The sequence below is a fragment of the Helianthus annuus genome, chromosome 8 (assembly GCF_002127325.2).
Source record: "Helianthus annuus cultivar XRQ/B chromosome 8, HanXRQr2.0-SUNRISE, whole genome shotgun sequence".
In the NCBI taxonomy this organism is placed as follows: Eukaryota; Viridiplantae; Streptophyta; class Magnoliopsida; order Asterales; family Asteraceae; genus Helianthus; species Helianthus annuus.
In genome coordinates this window covers 105,195,806-105,210,599 of record NC_035440.2, presented here as the reverse complement: position 1 = coordinate 105,210,599, position 14,794 = coordinate 105,195,806, and the positions used below count along the sequence as shown (strand labels likewise).

The 14,794-nt window shown below is 40.6% G+C and overlaps 1 non-coding gene across 1 annotated transcript; it reads left to right on the top strand.

Moving 5' to 3' along the window:
- The first annotated feature begins 12,190 nt into the window (after positions 1-12,190).
- LOC118481539 lies at positions 12,191-12,297 on the top strand. The gene has a single exon (XR_004865748.1). It is a non-coding gene; the product is annotated as a small nucleolar RNA R71 (small nucleolar RNA).
- Positions 12,298-14,794: the final 2,497 nt, after the last annotated feature.

Here is a 14,794-nt window from a genome sequence, read left to right as displayed (position 1 = left end):
GTTGTAATATACATACCTTTCATAGGGTTAAAGGTATATAATAGATTCATATTTCCAAAAACCAGTCAGATATTTGGTCATGATACTATTTAGGGAAATCTTGTTACTGGTTTGACATACCATTTATCCCGTCTTATCCGGTTCGCGCCGGAGCGGTAATTTCAGTATATCCGGACAAGCTGGAGAGTCTGCTACTCTATACCCAGTTTTGCCGGAGAAAATTTTCTATTTCCCATAAATAGTATCTTTTCAAGATTTTTTAAAGTGTCTCTTTTATTAGGACTTTTATCCAGAATCAAGGAAATTTGTATTTCCATAATATATCTTTATTCGTGACCAAGTAATACTAATAAACAAGAATAAGTAGCAATTAAATGCTATTGCCTGCTAGTCGTTATTCTTATTGAATAACAATTATACTTCTTTATACTCATATAAGTAATTTTATCTTGAAGCTTATATTAAGACAAAATTCTTAAGTTCGAGTCTAAATATCATTCAGAGTGCTATCAAATAATATTACGTTTCTAATTTTCCGTTTAAGCTTAGGTATTATTATAACACCTATTTGCATAAACAAGTGGCTTAGCTTATACTAAGGCATCTTTTCTTATGTTCAAGTCTAAATGCTATCAGATGTGCTACCAGTTAAGTTAATAGTAATCTCCTAACTCTTTTATTTAAGCTTAAGTATTGTTATCACAACACTTATAGGCTTAAAGTAGTGGCTTAGCTCTGATACCACCTTCTGTCACGACCCCCGACCCCATCTGGCCGGAATCGGTGCCGTGAACAGTCCAGTGGTACCGGTGATTATTTTGAAAAACATTGCAGCGGAATTTCATCAGGACCGTGAGTTAGGAAAAATATCAGAGTTTAGAAACACCGGATTTTATTTAAAAAGATGGAATAAATTCCATGTTTTACAAAGGTAGCTTTTAATAAAAAAAATAATATTTCTTAATTTGAAAATAAGCCACTTCTTGAAGTCCTTCAGTGTCGGATCCAATCCTTACTCCAATCTATTGTAATTACCTGAAACGCGTTTTAAAAAGATTTTGTCAGCAGGGAAATACTGAGTGAATTATTCATTTTACTGAAAATGACACGTTTTATGATTATTCACAGTGTTAAGATCTTTTACGCATGTTTCTGATATCAACCAACTACCCACAGTATTTGTCACTCGACCGAATCTGTGACAGTGGTCATATCACCATTGGCTGCCCCAATGAATGACGTAAATCAATTAAATTAGGTTCGCCCACCTAAAATGATTTAAACTGTAATATTGTGCACAATACCCCACATACTGGCTGTAATTTGGTGATTACATCAACTTAATCACTGGTATTATAATCTCGGAAAATGAATTTGGAGTATTGTAAAATAGTTAATAACTCACAAACGGTGAGAAAAGAATTTATAAAAGAAGAATAACTCACTAATCATCATGCAGGATTGAGTTAACAAACTTCTTGATTCTACTTTTCCCGATAATTAAGCATGTACTTTATTATTCTGGATCTTCTGATGATTTAATAGTTTGTTTGATTGTAAGGGTGTAGTTGGGAGTGTTTTTGGTGGTTTAACAGAATAGAATACGTATTGGTGCAAAACCCAAATCAAACCTTTAACGGTAGTCATGAGATTCGAACCTTAACGAATTTCACAAAAACCGGGTTAATGATTAATACAACAGTTACGATAATTTCCCGAGATCAAATTCTCACAATGAATGACCAAGTGCAATACTTCAACTCATTTATCAAAATGACAAACGACAAAGTATAGTACTTCAACTCGTATATCGAATTATCGACAACGACAAAGTACAATGCTTCGGCTCATTTATCGGATTACCGACAAACGATAAAGCATAGCCCAATGTGGGCGGCACTTAGGCATTCCTTGGATATATTGATCACTCGAAAAATGAATCGTAATAGCGATTGAGTGATTATTGGTTAGAACACCAACGTATAGAGAGAAGAAGAAGAGAAATGAGCAAAGAAAAATGAATCCTAAGCTTCTTATTTATAGCAAGCAGGCAGGCAGCTCAATTTCATATTCTGGTCGATGTGGGATTTAAGTGACGTGCTTGCTAGCTAGCTTGACGTGCTAGCTAGCTAGCTTAGTTATTTTATTTCAGCTGCTTAACTCGTTTTTCTTGTATAACTTTTAAAATATAACGTTTTATAAAACGACGAATATGTCTTTAGAACGAGCATATTTTTATCTACGTTTTAACCTAAGTTTCATTAAAAACGGAGTAAGGAAAAAAAATAATATATTTTATTATTAATATTAAACGTTCTTATACGACCTCATATATATCTATTTTTAATAGACCTTACTTAGCTTAATTAATCTTGTTAGCTTAATTAATATTGATTAACTGATTAATTAATCATGCTAAACTTAATTAGGGTTTCCTTATTGCATAATTATCATACTAAATATTAATTTTAGTGAGGGTTGTTACACAACCTTTGTGATTAATAGGTCGTGTAGCGTTTTCTTTCAGGTAATGACGTCAAGTTGCGGCGCGTAATATTGTATCTAGCTCAAGGTTTCTTCTTATGATTCCTTAATCAATGTGCCGTGTATGCAATGTTGTGGTCTCGTTGCATCGACGTAAAATCGAGACTTTGTCAAGAAGCGTCACATAACTGCAACTCTAACACCTTATCTCTTGGTTGCAGGGTTGGCATGGACCTCGTTCTTTATCCATCATGTATCTTAAAGTTCTCACTTCGCGAACTCGAAATCAGCCTTCCGTCGTCATAGCACATAACTATTCTTTTTCTAGGAGCTGCAAGGTAAATTGCAGCTGTTGCTTACGTCCTTCCTTGGTCGTTGGCCATATAAGAATGTAGTATAATCGTGATTTATCTAGGTATGGCTTACACATTCGATTCATGAGGTCCATGAATACTATCGATGCATGTGTTAAGCCAAATGGTATGACAAGGAACTCGTAATGCTCGGAGCGAGTCCTAAAGGTCGTTTTAGGGATATTTCCTTCCTGTATTCACAGTTGAGGACATCCTATCCTCAAGTCGATCTTTGAGCGGTAAGTAGAACCTTACGATTCGTTTGTTTATGTCATCAGTCCTTGGCAAAGGATTCTAATTCTCAATTCTCTGGAATTTATGCAAAATGGTAACTCTCAACTTTCTCTTTGTGTCCTTAACTAAGGGTGTCATGTCCTTAATGTCCTCTGTCTAGCAGCTCTTGCAGTTATATCGGAGGCTCATGCTTCGCGGACGAAGCTAGTCGGTAAGGCGTCATTTGGCACTGGTGCCGCTCCCGGCACGAGATTTATCCTAGACTCCTCTTGGCGTTGTGGAGGTATCCCTGGCAAGTCTTTAGAAACGGCTACTGGAACTTCTTCCGTCACGGGGATGTTTTCAGGCCCCGTAGTCTACTCGGAGGCGTTTCCGTGCCTCTTCGACCAATGAGAGATGTCGCAGACCCACGGTCTAGTACCCCTGCAACTATTGCATGAAGGTTGTGTACTATAAACGTTTCATTATTCGCAAAAGGGATGCGACTGGTTTTCCTTATATCGAACGACTTCAGCTCTATACTTGGATTTCCAATCCATGCTGACTATCATATCATGACTTCCCAAGTTAATGGTAACAGAAGGTTCCGGCCTTCTGAGTCCCCAAAATACAATCCTTAGTTGCTTCGCTTGCTTAAACTAGCCTTCTATATGCCCGTTTCTAAGGATACGGGACGTCTATTCTATTGGAAACTAGGTCAAGCAGTTTCTTAAGTTCTAAGCATGCAGTGTTAAAGTTGATGCCAGTATTAATCAAAAATAGATGCATAAGGTTGGTTAATAGGGAACGTACCCGTAACCGCATCTGGATCCTGGCGTGCTTCACGAGTTTCGATTGTGAAAACCCTTCCTTGCTTGATTCTTCTTAGGGCAATCTTTCCTGAAGTGCCCTACTTCACCACATCTGTAGCAACCTGGTACTTTCTTATCTTTTCCATCTGGGTCCTTCGCCCAACAGGCGTCCTTGCTGTGCCCTACTTTTCCACACTTTCCGCACTTAGGCCTCAGACATCGACCTTCATGGTGAAAATTGCATTCCCCGCACTTCGGCTTAGTCCCCGAGTAAATTTTACCACCGGCCTTATTAGTGGCTCCATCAGTTTCCCTGCCATGCGGCGGTTTCACTTTCTTTCTTTTGTTTGCTTTAGAGCTTCCATAGCTGACTTGTGTGCCCACCTTTAGGTTCGAAGACTTCCTTTTCTTATTGCCTGATGACTCCACGTGAGTCTCTTTCTGGTTATCCTCAGATTCTGAAAATTCTCCCGCACGTAGAGCTTCTTCAGTAAGCGTAACGCTTAAATCGATAGCCTCTGCGATGGTTGGAGGCCTTGAGGTACTAACCAAGCTCCTAATTTGAGGTGCAAGTCCCCAAATGAATCGTTCAATCCTTTTGAATTCTGGTTTAACTAAGTAGGGGACGACCCTAGACAAGTCGTGAAATCGCTGGACATATTCAGGAATCTTCGGTCCGTCCATTTTCAGATTCCAGAACTCCACCTCAAGCTTCTGGATTTCCGCCCTAGAACAGTATTTCTTTTCCATCATTTCCTTGAGCTCGTCCCAGCTCAGTGCATAAACAGCATCCCTACCAAGGGTCTGAACCTGAAGGTTCCACCATGAGAGTGCGCCATCCAAGAACAACCCTGAGATATAGGTAATACTCTGTTGAGGCGAACAGTTACTTATTCTTAGAACGGAGTCAGTCTTTTCTGTCCAACGAACAAACGCAATGGCACCTCCTATGCCATCAAAATTCAGTGGCTTGTAGTCCAGAAATTGTTTATAGGTGCAGCCAGTTGGAGGGCTATTTCTGGTAGTGCCACCGCTGTGTTTGGAGCGGAGGGCTTCATGTCGTGCAATTGCCTGGGAGATGCGTTCTTGAAGCTCAGCTTCTATTCTTGGTAACGTACTGGTGTTTGTGTCGCGTCTGGGCGGCATTCTCTTCTGTCAAAAGGTATGAAGTAGGTTAGACAATATTCCATAATTGTCTATGAGGTACATAGCACCCTAAGCCATTATGTAATCACCCAATTTTACACGTGTATATACTCAATGTACGAGCGAGGAAACAATTACTGAGCCTTCACATAGGCTTGCCAACTTGGCTTATTGTTTGTAATAAAATGAACTCGAGGTTACATCGCCTCGGTCATTTAGGTTGCAGTTATTTCCTGCTGTATTAGCTTTATTGATGTGTATATTTTCCCAGAGATGGGGTTGTTCGTGTAGCGGTGATAGAGAGTGTAATGTCGCTGAATCTTTTTGAACGTTACCCATCTTCACTTGCTTAAATGTCTTTTCTCAAACGTCTCGTACATGAAGTAGGCAAAACTGGTTTCCAACTTTATAAAGTGCTAAAGCACTAATCTAGGTATTGTTCTACCATTTGGATGTGTGAACACCTAGAGTTTATTTTTGTATAGTGATCGTTAGTTCGACCCGCAGAGTCCACCAGGATTCCCATGCACTACAAGTCGTTATTACGTGGGCCCCCGTAATAATAAATTGTCTTGCACAGTTACCCTAGTTTCCTCTTGTCCGAGAAGATGATCAACTAATGAGGGGGACACTACTGTCCTTATACCTCTGTCGTGGAAAAAGGACCATTGCGGTGGTCCACATGCTAACACTCGTTATCGTTACGCGCCAATAGGCACGATGATTAAATGAAATAGGAATAAAGAGAATTCCTAGTAGTTGGAGGGGCACCTTCAAGATGAATACTTCATCTTCCTTTTCTGGTCAAGTATGTCGTCAGTCTTGCTTCACATAAGCCGCAGGGATCTCGTCCCGTTGATTAAAAATTCGTTCAAGGTTGCCGCCTCTGCCTCGTCATCATCACCGTAGTCAGGCCCTTCACGATCGAGGGGGAAGAGCAGTCATCTCCTACGGAAGCAAGCTCAGAATCTTGTCTAGTAATCACTCTAGCCATGAGCTTCGCAATGAACACGAGGTCGGTAGCTTCATCGTGCGAGTCAAGTATAGTAATAGGAGTCGGAGTCGAATGTATCTTGTTCACGTCAATAATCATTCCGTACACTTATTTGTATGTATTCATGTCAATATTTATTCTGTACACTTATTCGTATGTATGTATCGATAAACAAATATGTTACTTAACATATACAGGCATTTCGATGCATCATGTTTCATATAACTCTCGTTTTGGGAGGGGGGTCATTTTTCTAGTTGTCGATTCACGACAAAAACACTACATGGTACTCGTTCTCACCAAGAGTGTATTTAAATTTTGGTAAGTCTAACTCGTGTAGACTATGCCTTAGTTGGCACCTTATCTTGAGGGTATTCCCTACTAATGTCCTTGCCTTGTCTCTTTTTGAAAAATGTTTGACTCGTGGATCTTGATGCTTACGTGAATGCAATGAAAACTTTTTTGTAAAATATTTTCGTGAGAGAACTCTAGTGATTGTAGTCTAGACTCGAGAAGGAATCCTAGTTCACTACAACCGAGGCTCTGATACCAAACTGTCACACCCTGTCTTTTGCGGAAGCGTATGATGTGTGACTGGTTTAATATCATTGCATTCAATCGTAATAAACAACTACATGATCAAAACGATGTTCATCCATTCATAAAATTTAAGTATTACAAACATTGTTTATTCAAAATTTAAAACACAACCTTCGACTAGATTACAAACCAACAAAAATGGGTGACATCTAAACTTCTAGTTACGACACCAGCGTCCAAGATCCATCCTGTTACCTGAAATACATGTAATTTTGGAAAACATCAACAAAAATTTGAGCGAGTTCATGCGTCTAGTTTGTGTACTGTAATTCTTGTAAATCTTTGAGAGACTCTTTTGTAAACAGGTATGAAAAACGTGTATGAACATGAATGTATTACAAAAACTTTAAGGCATGTGAGGACATGGGGAGTACTTGTTATGACTCCTTGTCAGAATACTCGTTCTGATTCCTCGTCGGAATACTCGTTCTGACTCCTTGACTGTGTCGATTTCTGATGCGTGTCAGTGTGTATATGTTTTTAATATATAATTAAGCCCCTTTTTACACTTTTAGCCAAGTTTTAAATTTATAAAACACGATATTCACTAACACTAAACACACATATGGGCAAGTGCACCCATCGTGGACGTAGTATAGTGTTGGTAAGATACCGAGGTCGTCCAAGGACACAAGAGCTTTTAATACCGGTTTATCCTCAACGTCTAATCAATCAAAAAGGTTAGAAAAATGTTTTAAACTAAGAAAAATAAAAACTAACTAAATGCTGAAAATAAAAATAAAATAAAAACAGATAGACAAGATGAATCACTTGGATCCGACACGTGTATTAGTATAACCTTTGATTATTTTCGCACTTTTGCACTTATTTAAGAGATTATCTTAGTTATTGTAGTAGGCCCCTCTTTTGAAGGCGACGTTACCCTCAACCCAGTAGTTTGAGTCAGCAAGGATACAATCCTAAAGGGTCGGATTATTGAAAGATAATGAATTAAGTTATTAATGCAAATTGTGGTAGGCCCCGCTTCTGGCGGTGACGTTACCCTCGGCTAAGTAGTCTGAGTCAGCAGGGATACAGTCCTAAATAGCCGGGTTATAGTATTAATAGTAGTTAACTTATGAGGGGGTCAAAGAGTTTGGATCCCCGCCATCCAATACCTATGGGCATTGAAGGAGATCCTACTAAATTTGACCTAGGTCCCAAGCAGGACCTCTAAACGCTGAACAAAGGCGAGACCTTTACCAAACCGTTCCCTTAACCCCCGACCAGCTAGCCAACATACCTCCATATAGACCGTGGAGATATGAATGGTGAAAATCTTTTATTTTATATAGACAGTAAAATAACGCCAAGACACCACGGACAAACGATAAGGAAAGATCACCTTCAACATAAGTAACTAGTTATTAAAGTCATTAATACAAAACCAAATAAAAAGTGCAAAAGATTAAAAATAAAAAGTATTATACTAAACACTTGTCTTCACCAAGTGATGTAAGAGACTTAGGCAAACATGGCCTTGATTGTCAAGAACTCTTACGATCAATCTTGGATCCCGAGACGACTCACACACTCTATGATGGACAATGGATGATGGTGGTGGATGATGGTGTTATGGTGGTGGTGGGTGGTGGATGAAGTGTGAGAGAGGTGGTGTGCCAAGGGATGAGAGAGAATGAAGCCAAGCTCCTCTATTTATAGGCTGAACAGAAGGCTGGACACGGCCCCGTGTCCGCTGGACACGGCCCCGTGCCCGCCTGACACTCTCTCTCTTCATTAATTGTAATTGCGAATTACAATTAATGCGCCTGCTGTACCTTCACCACGCCCCCGTGCTCGCTGGACACGGCCCCGTGGTGGGCAATGGAAGCTTCTACTGGTTTGTCTTTTCTGCTGCTTCCTGGGCACGCCCCCGTGTTCGCTGGACACGGGGCGTGTTCAGACTCTGTTTCCTTCTTTTTGCCTTGGGAGGTGCCGTTGAGGGTCCGGGCAGTCCACTTTTGTTCCTTTTCTTGTATTTATGGTAGAATTAGTGGTCTTTTTGCTTCTTTTGTGATTTTGAGCTCATTTCATCCTGAAAATACAAAAGGAAGACAAAAACACTCTTTTTCCAACATTAGTACTTAAAAAGGGTTAGTTTTATGCCTTAATTGATGTGTTTTATATGTTGCATTTTACACACATCAAATACCCCCACACTTGAACTTTTGCTTGTCCTCAAGCAAAACTCTTTAAATGTGGCTTACACTCCCAAATGGAATAGGTAGAAGAGAAGTTTTTTAGCTTGTCCTAGAGTGTCGGGAATCCAAGGTTTTTATAGGTTTTATTTTTAGTTATTTACAATCCTATTCGTTATGATTTATTTTGAACTTTTCACAAGATAAACTACTTATTTGGGCATAACATCCCTTATTAAAATTCCATTTATATACAAGTTCACATACCTCACGGGAGATCACTCAACACTCGGCCGAAGGTGTATATTTAAGTGAATCACTCGAGAGCGGCACGGAACTTACGTCTTCCATAGGCTTGCCAAGCAATCAATCCTCCTCCTTTTTAACTTTTTACCTTTGTAAATATCAAGAGGACTTTTGGGGTGAAGGCTTGGGTTTAAAGGTGGGTGGTTGGTTAGTAGTTAGTAAAAAGGGCGAAAATCGTAACAAGTGTCGGTTTTCGTAGAATACCTTGTTTTTAGTGACTTATTATTTTTGAAGTATTTCTTCAAACAAGCTTTTGTAGATTTTGTTTGTTTTTGACTTCATCATCTAGTTTTTTTTTTTTTTTTTTTTTTTTTTTTTTTTTTAAGGTCACTTGAAAGGGCAAGTTGACGAAAAACCGAGCTTGTTACTAAAATAAAGGGGAAAAAATGAAAAAGGTTTTTGGTGGGTAAAAATGGTTTTTTGGGGTAATGAAATGAAAGGTTTAGGCTCAAAGGTGCTATCTAGGGGGATTTTGGGTAGGTAAAAAAAATAAAAAATAATGGTTTTGAAAGAAAAATAGTTAGTCCTAATGCCTCCATCATTTACTTACTTGGGTTTAAGTTAGTAAGGACTGGGAATGTATCGTTGTGGCAAGTTCTAGATTTGTAAGGACCGAGCGGCTATTCACACAAGAAACGAAAAATGAGCATTTAATCTAAATATGTGTATTTTTATGCTCAATAAAGGCTCAAAACTCACTTTTGTGGGAATGGGTTTTTAAATGTGACCAAACATATATAATCGAATTTTAAACTAGACTTGTTATGCCGTTTCATAATTTTCTTATGTTGGTTCCTTTTTTATCACGACGCTATCGGTTGTAAACTTGTAAAAATATAACCTTTTTAGAACTTGTTCTTCCCAACTTAAACTAAGACAAGTAAATAAATAAAAAAAATGAAAAAGGTTTTTGAAAAAAATTGGGGTGTTTAGCGGTTCCAATAGAGTTTTGTGTAAGGCTTGTGTTTAGGATTTTGCAAAATTTCAAGGTTTTAGCATCCCCCCCACACTTAAATTACACATTGTCCTCAATGTGTCCAAAAACAATATTTTTGGTTGATTAAAATGTATAAAAGTGTGTTAAAAAGCAAATATTTATGTTACTGGCACTCTGGACACGGCCCCGTGTTCACCGGGCACGGCCCCGTGGTCAAGTGCCAGTAACAAAAATTTTAGAATTGAAACAGAAGCCTGGACACGGGGGCGTGTCCGCTGAACACGGCCCGTGTCCAGTTACCTGAACTGGGTGATTTTTCTGCAGGGGTTCAGCACGGGGCCGTGTTGGTTGGGCACGGCTCGTGTTGAGCCTTCTGTGATGGAGATTTTTGTCGGGTTGCTCTGTTCTTCATGCATGGTTCCATTTTTTCTCGTTCCCTTTTTCATCCATTACCACCATGAGTGTGTTTTATTCTGCAAAAACTAAAAGATTAAACTAAACTAAGGATAGTTCCGCGGAATGCCTCCGTGGTGCGCCACGTTTATAAGGGTCCTTGGCTAGACCCGATTCCCGGTCATATGTCTTCAGAGTGGAGTGCCTTGCTTCCCAAGTTACACCGTCGGAGAGCGGCATCCAAGCTCGAGTCAATAACCTTCATGTAGTTGACCGGGTCGTCGTCCTCTATTCTCTTCCCAACTCCGAACTTCACCTCATCGTCCCCATACCTCAAAGTCAGTGTCCCTTCATTCATGTCCACCACTGCTTGTGCTGTGGCAAGGAAGGGTCTCCCTAGGATAAGGGGGACCTCGGTGTCTTCCTCCATGTCGAGTATGACAAAGTCAACAGGATAAACGAATTTGCTTACCCTTACCAAGACATTTTCGATGACACCTTGTGGGAATTTGACTGATCGATCAGCGAGTTGTATGCTTATTTTTGTAGGGCTCGTGGTTCCCAAGCCAAGCCTTTTGAACATTGATGAGGGCATGAGGTTAATGCTAGCCCCTAAGTCGGCCAAGGCATTGCGAACGGGTGATTCCCCTATTGAGCATGGAATCGTGAAACTTCCGGGATCGATCTTCTTTTGGGGTAGTTTATTGAGTACGAGGGCAGAGCATTCTTCGCCTAAATTAACTAATTGCAAATTTTCAATTTTCTTTTTATGTGTAAGGAAGTCCCTCATAAATTTAGAGTATTTGGGCATTTGGGTTAGGACTTCGATAAAAGGAATATTGACATGCAATTGTTTTAGCAAACTTTCGAATTTTGCGAATTGCTCATTGGTCTTTTGACGAATTAACCTACCGGGGTACGGAACTCGAGGAGCCTTGATAGGCTCTGGTGATGGGGGAGAGTTCTTTTCCTGCGGATGTGTTGGCGTTGTTTCTTCCGCTGCTGGAGGTACTTCTGCAGGCCCTACGGTGCGGTTTCGTAGTGTGATGAGGTGAACTTGCGCCTTTGGGTTTGTTTCGGTATTGCTAGGTAATGCGCCTTGCGGTCTCTCGGAAAAATTTTGTGCTAGTTGATTTATTTGTTTTTCTATGTTTTGAATGCTAGCTTGTTGATTCCTAAAATTAGATTCTAATTGTAGAAATCTTTCCGAGTTTTTCTTATCAGTGTCGGAGACGAGGCGAGATATAGTATCTTCGAGCCTTTCTCTTCCACCTTGTTGTTGAGTGAAATTTTGTGACTCATTTCTTGATTGCTGAAAGTTTGTTCGTTGGGTTTGTTGGTTACTACTATTGCCGGTTTCCCTCCAACCAAGGTTTGGGTGGTTTCGCCATCCTTGGTTGTAGGTTCCCGTTGGAGGACCCGACGGCCTAGGTCTATTATCAATGTAGTTTACCATTTCTTGTTGATCGTCCGTTTCTTTCATGCAACTCCAATTTTCATGTGACCCACCACACCCCTCACAAGCCATAACCGAGACTGTTTTTGTCATTTCTAATTTTTTTATTTTTGAAGAAAGGGCCTCGATTTGGGCTTGTAAAGAGGTGCTTTCGTCTACCTTATGGGCGCCCGGGGCGATAGACTTATTTCCCCGGGGAGTGTGCCATTGAAAATTGGTTTGAGCAATTTCCTCAATTTGATTATATATTTCGTGTGGGCGTCGATTACCTAAAAGTCCCCCGGAGCTAGAATCAAGTGTCTGCCTAGTATGTGGCAACAATCCATTATAGAAAGTGGATACTTGTTGCCATATTGCGAGGCCGTGATGGGGGCACTTGCGTAATAGCTCCTTGAACCTTTCCCAAGTTTCATATAAGGATTCCCCGTCCTCTTGTGAGTATGTATTAATTTCAGCCATTAATTTAGCAGTTTTAGAAGGAGGGAAATACTTATATAGAAATTTTTGGGCTAGTTCATCCCAGGTGTTTACCGATCCAGCTGGGAGGGTGTTGAGCCAAGCTTTCGCTCGGTCTTTCAGTGAGAATGGAAACATACGGAGGCGGATGGCGTCGTTTGATGCCCCATTGATCCGAAAGGTATCACATATTTCTAAGAAATTAGTTATATGTAGATGGGGATCCTCGTCCGCAAGCCCGTGAAAGGTTGCGGAGTTTTGGAGCATTTGTATCAAGTGCGGTCGAAGTTCGAAGTTATTGGCTTCGACATTCGGGGCATTGATAGCGGCGCCTAGATTACCTACGGTGGGTCGTAAATAATCCATGAGGGTACGTTGGTCCGCCATTGGGGGTGGATCACCCGAAACCTTCTCTTGGTTTTTGGCTTTTAACCTTTTTCTGAGAAAGCGTTCGGGTTCTTCTAATGGTTCCTTTATGTCTTTATTGGAACTGGAGCTCATACACTACGCGAGGTTGGTGTCGGGTTCCAAGTCCTGCAATAAAAACAAAAAAGAATGTCGGTCAGAAGGTTCACCACGGCCCCGTGTTGAGCGAACACGGCCCCGTGGTCGGAAATACAGTGATTGTTTTCCAGATCCCAGTTACTGGAAGTTGGACACGGCCCCGTGTTGCACCGGCACGGCCCCGTGGTCAGCCTTCTGTAACTTGAAAAACAAAAACTGCCAGTAACTTTGCTGAGCACGGCCCGTGTCCGACCAGGCACGGCCCCGTGCTGAGCTCTGCAGAAGCTAAAAATCTAAGAAAAAATCCTAAAAATTTAAAGAAAAATAAAAATATGATTAGGCCGTTGATTCCTAACTTTCTTAAAATCCTTGTGTCCCCGGCAGCGGCGCCAAAAACTTGATGCGTGTCAGTGTGTATATGTTTTTAATATATAATTAAGCCCCTTTTTACACTTTTAGCCAAGTTTTAAATTTATAAAACACGATATTCACTAACACTAAACACACATATGGGCAAGTGCACCCATCGTGGACGTAGTATAGTGTTGGTAAGATACCGAGGTCGTCCAAGGACACAAGAGCTTTTAATACCGGTTTATCCTCAACGTCTAATCAAATCAAAAAGGTTAGAAAAATGTTTTAAACTAAGAAAAATAAAAACTAACTAAATGCTGAAAATAAAAATAAAATAAAAACAGATAGACAAGATGAATCACTTGGATCCGACACGTGTATTAGTATAACCTTTGATTATTTTCGCACTTTTGCACTTATTTAAGAGATTATCTTAGTTATTGTAGTAGGCCCCTCTTTTGAAGGCGACGTTACCCTCAACCCAGTAGTTTGAGTCAGCAAGGATACAATCCTAAAGGGTCGGATTATTGAAAGATAATGAATTAAGTTATTAATGCAAATTGTGGTAAGCCCCGCTTCTGGCGGTGACGTTACCCTCGGCTAAGTAGTCTGAGTCAGCAGAGATACAGTCCTAAATAGCCGGGTTATAGTATTAATAGTAGTTAACTTATGAGGGGGTCAAAGAGTTTGGATCCCCGCCATCCAATACCTATGGGCATTGAAGGAGATCCTACTAAATTTGACCCAGGTCCCAAGCAGGACCTCTAAACGCTGAACAAGGGCAAGACCTTTACCAAACCGTTCCCTTAACCCCCGACCAGGTAGCCAACATACCTCCATATAGACCGTGGAGATATGAATGGTGAAAATCTTTTATTTTATATAGACAGTAAAATAACGCCAAGACACCACGGACAAACGATAAGGAAAGATCACCTTCAACATAAGTAGCTAGTTATTAAAGTCATTAATACAAAACCAAATAAAAAGTGCAAAAGATTAAAAATAAAAAGTATTATACTAAACACTTGTCTTCACCAAGTGATGTAAGAGACTTAGGCAAACATGGCCTTGATTGTCAAGAACTCTTACGATCAATCTTGGATCCCGAGACGACTCACACACTCTATGATGGACAATGGATGATGGTGGTGGATGATGGTGTTATGGTGGTGGTGGGTGGTGGATGAAGTGTGAGAGAGGTGGTGTGCCAAGGGATGAGAGAGAATGAAGCCAAGCTCCTCTATTTATAGGCTGAACAGAAGGCTGGACACGGCCCCGTGTCCGCTGGACACGGCCCCGTGCCCGCCTGACACTCTCTCTCTTCATTAATTGTAATTGCGAATTACAATTAATGCGCCTGCTGTACTTTCACCACGCCCCCGTGCTCGCTGGACACGGCCCCGTGGTGGGCAATGGAAGCTTCTACTGGTTTGTCTTTTCTGCTGCTTCCTGGGCACGCCCCCGTGTTCGCTGGACACGGGGCGTGTTCAGACTCTGTTTCCTTCTTTTTGCCTTGGGAGGTGCCGTTGAGGGTCCGGGCAGTCCACTTTTGTTCCTTTTCTTGTATTTATGGTAGAATTAGTGGTCTTTTTGCTTCTTTTGTGATTTTGAGCTCATTTCATCCTGAAAATACAAAAGGAAGACA